Source organism: Hyperolius riggenbachi, chromosome 12 (genome assembly GCF_040937935.1).
Source record: "Hyperolius riggenbachi isolate aHypRig1 chromosome 12, aHypRig1.pri, whole genome shotgun sequence".
In the NCBI taxonomy this organism is placed as follows: Eukaryota; Metazoa; Chordata; class Amphibia; order Anura; family Hyperoliidae; genus Hyperolius; species Hyperolius riggenbachi.
The window spans coordinates 7,411,654-7,423,752 of record NC_090657.1 but is presented as its reverse complement, the minus strand read 5'-3'; the positions used below and the strand labels follow the sequence as shown (position 1 = coordinate 7,423,752).

The 12,099-nt window shown below is 48.9% G+C and overlaps 1 protein-coding gene across 2 annotated transcripts in view; it reads left to right on the top strand.

The window, feature by feature from the left end:
* UNC13D (unc-13 homolog D) overlaps positions 1 to 12,099 on the top strand; it is a 218,722-nt gene that overhangs the window by 18,471 nt on the left and 188,152 nt on the right. The gene's annotated exons all lie outside the window — the stretch shown is intronic.

The following is a 12,099-nucleotide window of genomic DNA, read 5'->3' as shown; positions in this document are numbered from 1 at the left end:
CTTTCTCAATGATCAATGTATATATTAACCTACAATCACCATACATTAAAAAGTCTTTGTCTCCTGTACCTTAGGGGAAGGAAATTAATTAGGTTTTATTCCTATTTGATCATACACAATTCAGTTTATCGGGGAAAACAATGTTCCGCCATATGGACATCTCGACACACCGCTTTGTGAATCGAGCCCATAGGGCTTGATTCACAAAGCGGTGCTAACAGTTAGCACCCTGGTGAAAAGCCCTTTATCATGCCTAAACTCAGTTTAGGCATGATAAGTTTAGGTGTGATAAGTTTAGGTGTGATAAGTTTAGGCATGATAAGTTTAGGTGTGATAAGTTTAGGCATGATAAGTTTAAGCGCCAACTGCGTTAGCACCGCAGTGCACAGCTGATCAAAAGTTTTGCGCTAGCAAAGCCTGGTGCACTTCGCATAAAGTTTAATTGTTCGGCTTTGCGTGCGGGACTTTGCACGCTATCTACACTTATCTAAACTTAGCATGCCTAAACTTATCACACCTTAACTTATCACACCTAAACTTATCACACCTAAACTGGCTTTTCACCAGCGTGGTGCAATGGTTATCACGCCTAAAGGGCTTGATTCACAAAGCGGTGCAAAGTGTTTGCACGCCTGTGAAAAGCCCTTTATCACGCCTAAACTCAGTTTAGGAGTGATAAGAAGAAACTTGCGCGATCTCCCGCGCGCAAAGTTTTGCGCGCGTAGCGCACCGCGCTGCGCGCGCAGTGTGCCGTGCTTCGCGCGCAGCGTCCATTGAGCCCTATGGGACTTTGCGCGCGCAGCGCGGTGCGCTACGCGCGCAAAACTTTGCGCGCGGGAGCTTCGCGCGAAGAGCAGCACAAATCGGTGATAACTCAGCTTTGCACCGCTTATCACGCCTAAAGTCTTTTAGGCGTGATAACTGAGTTATCACCGCTTTGTGAATCAAGCCCAAAGGGCCTGATTCACAAAGCAGTGCTAACAGTTAGCACGCTGGTGAAAAGCCCTTTATCATGCCTAAACTCAGTTTAGGCATGATAAGTTTAGGGGCTCGATTTACCAAGCGGTGCAAAGTGTTAGCACCGTGGTGAAAAGGCCCTCTTCACGCCTAAAGTCACTTTAGGCATGATAAGAAGGGCTTCGCGCGAAGTTTCCGCGCGTAAAGTTTTGCGCGCGCTCCCGCGTGCGTGCGCGCGAAGCGCCCCTCACTTCGCGCGATGCGCCCATTAAACCCTATGGGACTTTGCGCGCGCGCCTGTGCGAGTGCGCGCGCAAAACTTTGCGCGCGATAACTTCGCGCGAAGTGCAGCCAAAAACGGTGCTAACTCAGTGGTGAAGAGGTCATCACGCCTAAAGTCCTTTAGGCGTGATAACTGGGTTAGCACCGCTTGGTGAATCGAGCCCTAGGTGTGATAAGTTTAGGTGTGATAAGTTTAGGCATGATAAGTTTAGGTGTGATAAGTTTAGGCATGCTAAGTTTAAGCGCCAACTGCGTTAGCACCGCAGTGCACAGCTGATCAAAAGTTTTACGCTAGCAAAGACTGGTGCACTTTGTATAAAGTTTAATGGCGCTGCTTTGCGTGCGGGACTTTGCAAGCGATCTAAACTTATCTAAACTTAGCATGCCTAAACTTATCACACCTAAACTTATCACACCTAAACTTATCACGCCTAAACTGGCTTTTCACCAGCATGGTGCAATGGTTATCATGCCTAAAGTCTTTTAGGCATGCTAACTGGGTTAGCACCGCTTTGTGAATCGAGCCCTAGGTGTGATAAGTTTAGGAGTGATAAGTTTAAGCACCAACTGGGCTAGCACCGCAGTGCACAGCTGATCAAAAGTTTTGCGCTAGCAAAGTCTGGTGCACTTCGCATAAAGTTTAATGGTGCTGCTTTGCGTGCGGGACTTTGCAAGCGATCTAAACTTATCTAAACTTATCATGCCTAAACTTATCACACCTAAACTTATCACACCTAAACTTATAACGCCTAAACTGGCTTTTCACCAGCGTGGTGCAATGGTTATCATGCCTAAAGTCTCTAACTGAGTTAGCACCGCTTTGTGAATCGAGCCCCTATGGGCCTGATTCACAAAGCGGTGCTAACAGTTAGCACGCTGGTGAAAAGCCCTTTATCATGCCTAAACTCAGTTTAGGCATGATAAGTTTAGGTGTGATAAGTTTAGGTGTGATAAGTTTAGGCATGATAAGTTTAGGTGTGATAAGTTTAGGCATGCTAAGTTTAAGCGCCAACTGCGTTAGCACCGCAGTGCACAGCTGATCAAAAGTTTTACTCTAGCAAAGACTGGTGCACTTTGCATAAAGTTTAATGGCGCTGCTTTGCGTGCGGGACTTTGCAAGGGATCTAAACTTATCTAAACTTAGCATGCCTAAACTTATCACACCTAAACTTATCACACCTAAACTGGCTTTTCACCAGCATGGTGCAATGGTTATCATGCCTATGCCTAAACTTATCACACCTTAACTTATCATGCCTAAACTTATCACACCTAAACTTATCATGCCTAAACTGAGTTTAGGCATGATAAAGGGCTTTTCACCAGCGTGCTAACTGTTAGCACCGCTTTGTGAATCAGGCCCCTAAACTGGCTTTTCACCAGCGTGGTGCAATGGTTATCACGCCTAAAGTCTCTAACTGGGTTAGCACCGCTTTGTGAATCGAGCCCAAAGTCTCTAACTGGGCTAGCACCGCTTTGTGAATCGAGCCCTTACTGTCCATTTGAGAAACGTGGCGTTGCATGCATTGCTGTGCATTGCGCTGTAAAGCGCACAGCAATGCAAGTGAATGGGTGCGCTTTTTAAGTGCATAGAAGCGGACAACAATGCTCTTTGGAGATGCGTTTTTTTTACCCCTAATTACAAACAAAAACAAATCTTTACAACAACAACAAATAACATTTGTAAAGCGCTTTTCTCCTGTAGGACTCAAAGCGCATTAGCATGGCTCCGACCAATAATTGGTTGATTGGTAAATTGTGGTACAGAGGAAGAATTCTATGGGCCTGATTCACAAAGCGGTGCTAACAGTTAGCACCGTGGTAAAAAAGCCCTTTATCACGCCTAAACTCAGTTTAGGCATGATAAGTTTAGGACCCAGATGCAATTAACTTTTTCACCTGAGTTATCTCCTAGGAGATAATTTTCATCTTCTCTTTAAACTAATTTTTCAGCATTTTACAATTGAAAAACTACCCAAAAGTTGGAGAAAAAGTACTATCAAAATTATCTTGAGTATTTTCTTGCTTGCTGGTGGCTTAAAAAGCATTTTATGCCAAGTTATGAAAATATCACCAAGGAGTAAACTCAGGAGAAAAAGTGAATTGCATATGGGCCTAGGTGTGATAAGTTTAGGCATGATAAGTTTAGGCGTGATAAGTTTAGGCATGATAAGTTTAGGCATGATAAGTTTAGGTGTGATAAGTTTTTAGGCATGATAAGTTTAGGTGTGATAAGTTTTTAGGCATGATAAGTTTAGGCGTGATAAGTTTAGGCATGATAAGTTTAGGGGCTCGATTCACCAAGCGGTGCTAACCCAGTTATCACGCCTAAAGGACTTTAGGCGTGATGACCTCTTCACCACTGAGTTAGCACCGTTTTTGGCTGCACTTCGCGCGAAGTTATCGCGCGCAAAGTTTTGCGCGCGCACCCGCACAGGCGCGCGCGCAAAGTCTAGTGTTGGGCGAACAGTGTTCGCCACTGTTCGGGTTCTGCAGAACATCACCCTGTTCGGGTGATGTTCGAGTTCGGCCGAACACCTGACGGTGCTCGGCCAAACCGTTCGGCCATATGGCCGAACTAAGAGCGCATGGCCGAACGTTCCCCGAACGTTCGGCTAGCGCTGTGATTGGCCGAACGGGTCACGTGGTTCGGACCCGAACGCGCTCTGATTGGCCGAACTGTCACGTGGTTCGGGTAAATAAATACCCGAACCACGTCATATCTCCGCCATTTGTCTGTGGGTTTAGCTTTGGGTAGGCAGGCAGGGTAGTTCGCGCTCCAGCCACGCTAGCCAGGGTCCCCCCCAGTCATTGTGTGTCGCTGCTGGGAATAGTAGTACACCGCTCGCTCAGCATTCTGTTTACTGCCACTCTGTGTACCTCGCTCAGCCACACTATATAGCATTCTGTTTACTGCCACTCTGTGTCTGCTGGGAATAGTAGTACACCGCTTGCACAGCCACACTATATAGCATTCTGTTTACTGCCACTCTGTGTACCTCGCTCAGCCACACTATATAGCATTCTGTTTACTGCCACTCTGTGTCTGCTGGGAATAGTGGTACACCGCTCGCTCAGCCACACTATATAGCATTCTGTTCACTGTTCTGTGTCTGCTTGGAATAGTGGTACACCGCTCGTTCAGCCACACTATATAGCATTCTGTGTACTGTTCTGTGTCTGCTGGGAACAGTAGTACACCGCTCGTTCAGCCACACTATATAGCATTCTGTGTACTGTTCTGTGTCTGCTGGGAACAGTAGTACACCGCTCGCTCAGCCACACTATATAGCATTCTGTTCACTGTTCTGTGTCTGCTGGGAATAGTGGTACACCGCTCGCTCAGCCACACTATATAGCATTCTGTTCACTGTTCTGTGTCTGCTGGGAATAGTGGTACACCGCTCGCTCAGCCACACTATATAGCATTCTGTTTACTGTTCTGTGTCTGCTGGGAATAGTGGTACACCGCTCGCTCATCCACACTATATAGCATTCTGTTCACTGTTCTGTGTCTGCTGGGAATAGTGGTACACCGCTCGCTCAGCCACACTATATAGCATTCTGTTCACTGTTCTGTGTCTGCTGGGAATAGTGGTACACCGCTCGCTCAGCCACACTATATAGCATTCTGTTCACTGTTCTGTGTCTGCTGGGAATAGTGGTACACCGCTCGCTCAGCCACACTATATAGCATTCTGTTCACTGTTCTGTGTCTGCTGGGAATAGTGGTACACCGCTCGCTCAGCCACACTATATAGCATTCTGTTCACTGTTCTGTGTCTGCTGGGAATAGTGGTACACCGCTCGCTCAGCCACACTATATAGCATTCTGTTTACTGTTCTGTGTCTGCTGGGAATAGTGGTACACCGCTCGCTCATCCACACTATATAGCATTCTGTTCACTGTTCTGTGTCTGCTGGGAATAGTGGTACACCGCTCGCTCAGCCACACTATATAGCATTCTGTTCACTGTTCTGTGTCTGCTGGGAATAGTGGTACACCGCTCGCTCAGCCACACTATATAGCATTCTGTTCACTGTTCTGTGTCTGCTGGGAACAGTGGTACACCGCTCGTTCAGCCACACTATATAGCATTCTGTGTACTGTTCTGTGTCTGCTGGGAACAGTAGTACACCGCTCGTTCAGCCACACTATATAGCATTCTGTGTACTGTTCTGTGTCTGCTGGGAACAGTAGTACACCGCTCGTTCAGCCACACTATATAGCATTCTGTTCACTGTTCTGTGTCTGCTGGGAATAGTGGTACACCGCTCGCTCAGCCACACTATATAGCATTCTGTTCACTGTTCTGTGTCTGCTGGGAACAGTAGTACACCGCTCGTTCAGCCACACTATATAGCATTCTGTGTACTGTTCTGTGTCTGCTGGGAACAGTAGTACACCGCTCGTTCAGCCACACTATATAGCATTCTGTTCACTGTTCTGTGTCTGCTGGGAATAGTGGTACACCGCTCGCTCAGCCACACTATATAGCATTCTGTGTACTGTTCTGTGTCTGCTGGGAACAGTAGTACACCGCTCGTTCAGCCACACTATATAGCATTCTGTTCACTGTTCTGTGTCTGCTGGGAATAGTGGTACACCGCTCGCTCAGCCACACTATATAGCATTCTGTTCACTGTTCTGTGTCTGCTGGGAATAGTGGTACACCGCTCACCCGTCACTGTATAGCATTGTGCTCTGTGTCGCTGCTGGGAATAGTGGTACTGTATAGCATTTCTGTACTGCCACTGTACTGCTGCCAGTCAGCGTGTACTGTAAGGATAAGTGAAATGAGGAAGAAATCCGGTGAAAGAGGGAGGGGCAAGGGAAGAGGTGTTTCCCCTGACGGTTCACGTACAGGCCACAGGGGAGCACCCAAGAAAACCCACTCAATACCACCCATGTTGTCCAGGACAACAACCCTCACAAATCCAAAAGAACAGGACCAGATAATTACTTGGATGACCTCTCAAGCGTCCAGCAGTGGGTTAAGCAGCACCAGCACATCACGCACGAGGTCCGAGTCCTCAGCCAGTTACAAGGAGCCAGTGGGCACAAAGCTGACACAACCGGCAGCGACACCACGCACACAACTGCCAGATAACCAGTCCGATGAATTACCTCAGGACACAATGGGGTATTCGCAGGAGCTATTCCCAGCCCAACAAACTTCCACCTTTCAAAGGTCAATGGAGGAACAGCCAGAAATGTTGTGCCTGGATTCACAACCGTTAACTGTGGGAAATGTACCGCGCACTGAAATACGAGGCGAGTCCGAAGAGGACTCGGAAACCCAAATCCCAGAGCAATTTGGGCAGGAGGGGTTGCAATTGCAGGAGGTCGGCCGACAAGATCTGGAAGACGACGTTGGAGTGTGCTGCGCAGAGGTTGTTGTGGGGAGCTCTACTCCACGGCGGTGGCCCACAATGACATATGACGAGTTTGAGGAGATGGAAGAGGAGGGTATGGACAATGTGGACAGAGACCCAGATTTTGTTTGTGAACGAGAACATCGCCGTCGTAGCAGCAGCACAGATGAGTCTGTTGAAGAACACACTGCTGCACGAGTTCGCCTTGTGCCACAAGGTAGGCGGCGCGCAATTTCAGGCACCACAAGCGTGGAAGTTCAAGTGAGAGGCAAAAGAGGAGCAAACAGAAATCGCCAGCAAGGAGGCAGGTGCTCCAAAGTCTGGGCTTTCTTTGAAGACTGCACTGAGGATGTTACCATGGCGATTTGCAAGGTGTGCAAGACCCGCCTGAGCAGGGGGAAAAATATTAACAACCTCTCCACCACCAGCATGAGCCGTCACATGCTATCCAAACATCCCACTCTTTGGGCAAACGCGTCAGGACAGGGTACCAGAAACAACACTGCCTCCCTTGGGTTCACCAGACCCGCCTCAGCAGCAGCAGTAGCCCAGCCATTGCGTGGTTCACAACATTCACAAACATCAGACGACGCTGACACTGTCACTTTCCGGAGTAGTGCTCTTGAGGTCTCCCAGTGTTCATCAAACACAACAACCAACAGCCCTTCCGTGTGCAGCGCTACGGTTCAGTTGTCTGTGTCGGAGATGTTTGAGCGCAAGAGGAAATTGCCAGCAAATGACCCCCGGGCCGTGGCAGTAACAGCCAGCATAGCCAAGCTTCTGGCCTGCGAAATGCTGCCATATCGATTGGTGGAGACAAACAGCTTCAAGGGCATGATGTCAGTGGCCATCCCACGTTACGTGGTTCCCAGCCGCTACCACTTTGCACGCTCTGCAGTGCCTGAGTTGCATGAGCACGTGGTCAGCAAAATAACCCGAAGCTTGAAGAATGCCGTTGCCTGCAAGGTTCACCTCACCACTGACACCTGGACGAGTGCGTTCGGCCAGGGTAGATACATCTCCCTTACCGCGCACTGGGTGAACCTTGTGGAGCCTGGCAGCGATTCCTCACCTGCTACGGCACGGGTGTTGCCCACGCCACAAACAGCTGCACCGCCGTCCCTCCCACTGGATAACAGCAGCACCTACCTCTCTGACTCCTTCTCCTCCAACGCATCTCAAAGCTGTACCTCATCCGGAAACGCTAACCCAGCAGCAGTAGGATCGTGGAAGCAGTGCAGCACAGCTGTTGGCATGCGTCAGCAAGCGTTGCTGAAGCTAATCTGCCTTGGGGATAAGCAGCACACAGGGGAGGAAATTTGGAGGGGAATAAAGGAACAGACGGATTTGTGGCTGGCACCGCTGGACCTGAAACCGGGCATGGTTGTGTGTGATAATGGGAGTAATCTCATTCGCGCTTTAAGGTTGGCTAAGCTGACACACATCCCTTGCCTGGCGCACGTGATGAACCTAGTAGTTCAGCGGTTCCTGAGGACATACCCAGGCGTGCCCGATCTGCTGTTGAAGGTGCGTCGAGTGTCCAAACATTGTAGAAATTCCAGTACTGCTTCGGGGGCACTCGCCAAGATGCAGGAGCGCTTCAATCTCCCCCACCATCGCTTGCTGTGTGATGTCCCTACGCGCTGGAATTCTACGCTGCACATGCTAGCCCGCTTTTGCGAGCAGAAGAGTGCAGTGGTCCAGTACATGACGGCGCAGTACCGAGGCGCATCCGGCCAGCTGCCAAGCTTCTGTGGATCCGATTGGGCCAACATGTTGGACCTCTGCCAAGTCCTCCAAAATTTTGAGCAATCCACGTTGCTTGTGAGCAGTGACAACTCTTCAGTCAGCATTACCATACCACTGCTGTGTTTACTGAAGAGGTCGATGTTAAAAATCAAGGAAACAGCTGTCATGATGCAACTGGGGGAATCTGAAGGAGAAAACGATCAGCGTGATGGTACCAACATCAGGCCATCCGCCTCAGGGAACGCTGGCCCCAGCAGCTATGACGAAGAAGAGGAGGAGGAACAGCTGGAGTTGGAGCAGGAATTTCATGCCACCACTGACGAGGGCCAGAGCGGTGCACGTTGGACTTCCACAATTCAACGCGAATGGTCAGCAGAAGCAGACCAGGAGGAAGGTGACGACTATGATGCATCACAACAACTATCACAACGCTCACAAGAGGATGATGAGGATTCTGGTAGGACTCTGGCACACATGGCTCAATTCATGCTAGACTGCATTGAACGTGACCCACGCATTGTGCGCATTCTGGACAACACCAATTACTGGGTTTATACCCTTCTGGATCCACGGTACAAACACAATGTTCCAAAACTGCTTGAAGAAAGAGTCAGACAGGTCAAAATGGAAGAATACCAGCAGGCCCTTGTGGAGACTTTAGAGAGGAGATTGACATCCTCCCCCTCCTCTAGCCAGTTGTACGCAGACAGACTGACTTCCGCAAACCCAGGACGACCAGGAGGGCAGCAAACAACGCAAGCCGCAGCTAGTACCCAAAAGGGAATGGTATCGGCAGTGTCCTTGGAGTGGGAAAATTTTCTGACACCCATGCAGCCGCAGCCCACTGAACAGCAAGCGTGCAGATCCACCTCCAACACCGATCGCCTGGAGAAGATGGTCAAGGACTACATGTCAGATGGCGTAGCTGTGTCGAACCATCCATCTGCACCCTTCAACTATTGGGTATCGAAGCTAGACACCTGGCACGAACTGGCAATGTACGCAATAGAGGTGCTGGCTTGCCCGGCAGCCAGCGTTATGTCGGAACGCTGTTTCAGTGCTGCCGGAGGCATCGTCACAGATCGGCGTATCCGCCTCTCTACAGACAATGCAGACCGTCTGACTCAAATTAAAATGAATCAATCCTGGATTGGAAATGACTACGCAACACTCCAGGACCCCAACCAAGTAACATGACCAATGAACATCTGGGATGGTGTTGCGTTTCCGGGCCCTGTTTATTGAACCTCTCATCTGTATTACATTTATGACTGCATGGCGGCAAAAAGCATTGCTGCTATATCCGCACGCTTTTTGTCCACATGCAAGGCCTGGGTTGTTGTGTCTCACAAAGCGTGGCCTTCTCCTCCTGCGCCTGCTCCTGTTCCATCACGTCTGCTGCTGCTGGGTTAGCGTTGCCGCGTGGTCCCTGTTTATTGAACCACTTATCTTTATTACATTTATGACTGCATGGCGGTACAAAGCATGCTATCCGCACGCTTCTTGCCCTCATGCAAGGCCTGGGTTGTTGTGTCTCACAAAGCGTGGCCTTCTCCTCCTGCGCCTCCTCCTGTTCCATCACGTCTGCTGCTGCTGGGTTAGCGTTGCCGCGTGGTCCCTGTTTATTGAACCACTTATCTTTATTACATTTATGACTGCATGGCCGTACAAAGCCTGCTATCCGCACGCTTCTTGCCCTCATGCAAGGCCTGGGTTGTTGTGTCTCACAAAGCGTGGCCTTCTCCTCCTGCGCCTGCTCCTGTTCCATCACGTCTGCTGCTGCTGGGTTAGCGTTGCCGCGTGGTCCCTGTTTATTGAACCACTTATCTTTATTACATTTATGACTGCATGGCGGTACAAAGCCTGCTATCCGCACGCTTCTTGCCCTCATGCAAGGCCGGGGTTGTTGTGTCTCACAAAGCGTGGCCTTCTTCTCCTCCTGCGCCACCCTCCTCCTGTTCCATCACGTGTGCTGCTGCTGGGTTAGCGTTACCGGTCCCTTTTCCTGGAACCTCTTATATGTATTACATTTATGACTGCATGCCGACAAAAAACATGTTACCTGTGCAAAGAAAACAGACATTTCCCGCATTTAAAAGACAGTTTTCCCTTTGAAACTTTAAAATCGATTTTCTCAAAAACTATAAGCTCTTTTTGCTAATTTTTTTTTCCTCTTGTACCCACTCCCAAGGTGCACATACCCTGCAAATTTGGGGTATGTAGCATGTAAGGAGGCTTTACAAACCACAAAAGTTCGGGTCCCCATTGACTTCCATTATGTTCGGAGTTCGGGTCGAACACCCGAACATCGCGGCCATGTTCGGCCTGTTCGGCCCGAACCCGAACATCTAGATGTTCGCCCAACACTAGCAAAGTCCCATAGGGTTTAATGGGCGCATCGCGCGAAGTGAGGGGCGCTTCGCGCGCACGCACGCGGGAGCGCGCGCAAAACTTTACGCGCGGAAACTTCGCGCGAAGCCCTTCTTATCATGCCTAAAGTGACTTTAGGCGTGAAGAGGGCCTTTTCACCACGGTGCTAACACTTTGCACCGCTTGGTAAATCGAGCCCTAGGGGCTCGATTCACAAAGCGGTGCTAACCCAGTTAGAGACTTTAGGCATGATAACCATTGCACCACTCTGGTGAAAAGCCAGTTTAGGTGTGATAAGTTTAGGCATGATAAGTTTAGGTGTGATAAGTTTAGGCATGCTAAGTTTAGATACGTTTAGATCGCTTGCAAAGTCCCGCACGCAAAGCAGCGCCATTAAACTTTATACGAAGTACACCAGACTTTGCTAGCGTAAAACTTTTGATCAGCTGTGCACTGCGGTGCTAACGCAGTTGTCGCTTAAACTTATCATGCCTAAACTTATCACACCTAAACTTATCATGCCTAACGTTATCACACCTAAACTTATCACACCTAAACTTATCATGCCTAAACTGAGTTTAGGCATGATAAAGGGCTTTTCACCAGCGTGCTAACTGTTAGCACCGCTTTGTGAATCAAGCCCTAGGTGTGATAAGTTTTTAGGCATGATAAGTTTAGGTGTGATAAGTTTAGGTGTGATAAGTTTAGGCATGATAAGTTTAGGCATGATAAGTTTAGGGGCTCGATTCACAAAGCGGTGATAACCCAGTTATCACGCCTAAAAGACTTTAGGCGTGATGACCTTTTCACCACTGAGTTATCACCGCTTTTTCCTGCTCTTCGCGCGAAGTTAACGCGCGTACGGGTTTAATGGGAGCTTCGCGCGAAGCGTCGGGTGCGTACGCGCGGTAACTTCGCGCGAGTTTCTTCTTATCATGCCTAAAGTGAGTTTAGGGGCTCGATTCACAAAGCGGTGCTAACCCAGTTAGCACGCCTAAAAGACTTTAGGCATGATAACCATTGCACCATGCTGGTGAAAAGCCAGTTTAGGCGTGATAAGTTTAGGCATGATAAGTTTAGGTGTGATAAGTTTAGGCATGATAAGTTTAGATAAGTTTAGATCGCTTGCAAAGTCCTGCACGCAAAGCAGCGCCATTAAACTTTATACAAAGTGCACCAGTCTTTGCTAGCGTAAAGCTTTTGATCAGCTGTGCACTGCGGTGCTAACGCAGTTGCCGCTTAAACTTATCGGGCTTGATTCACAAAGCGGTGCTAACAGTTAGCACGCTGGTGAAAAGCCCTTTATCATGCCTAAACTCAGTTTAGGCATGATAAGTTTAGGTGTTATAAGTTTAGGTGTGATAA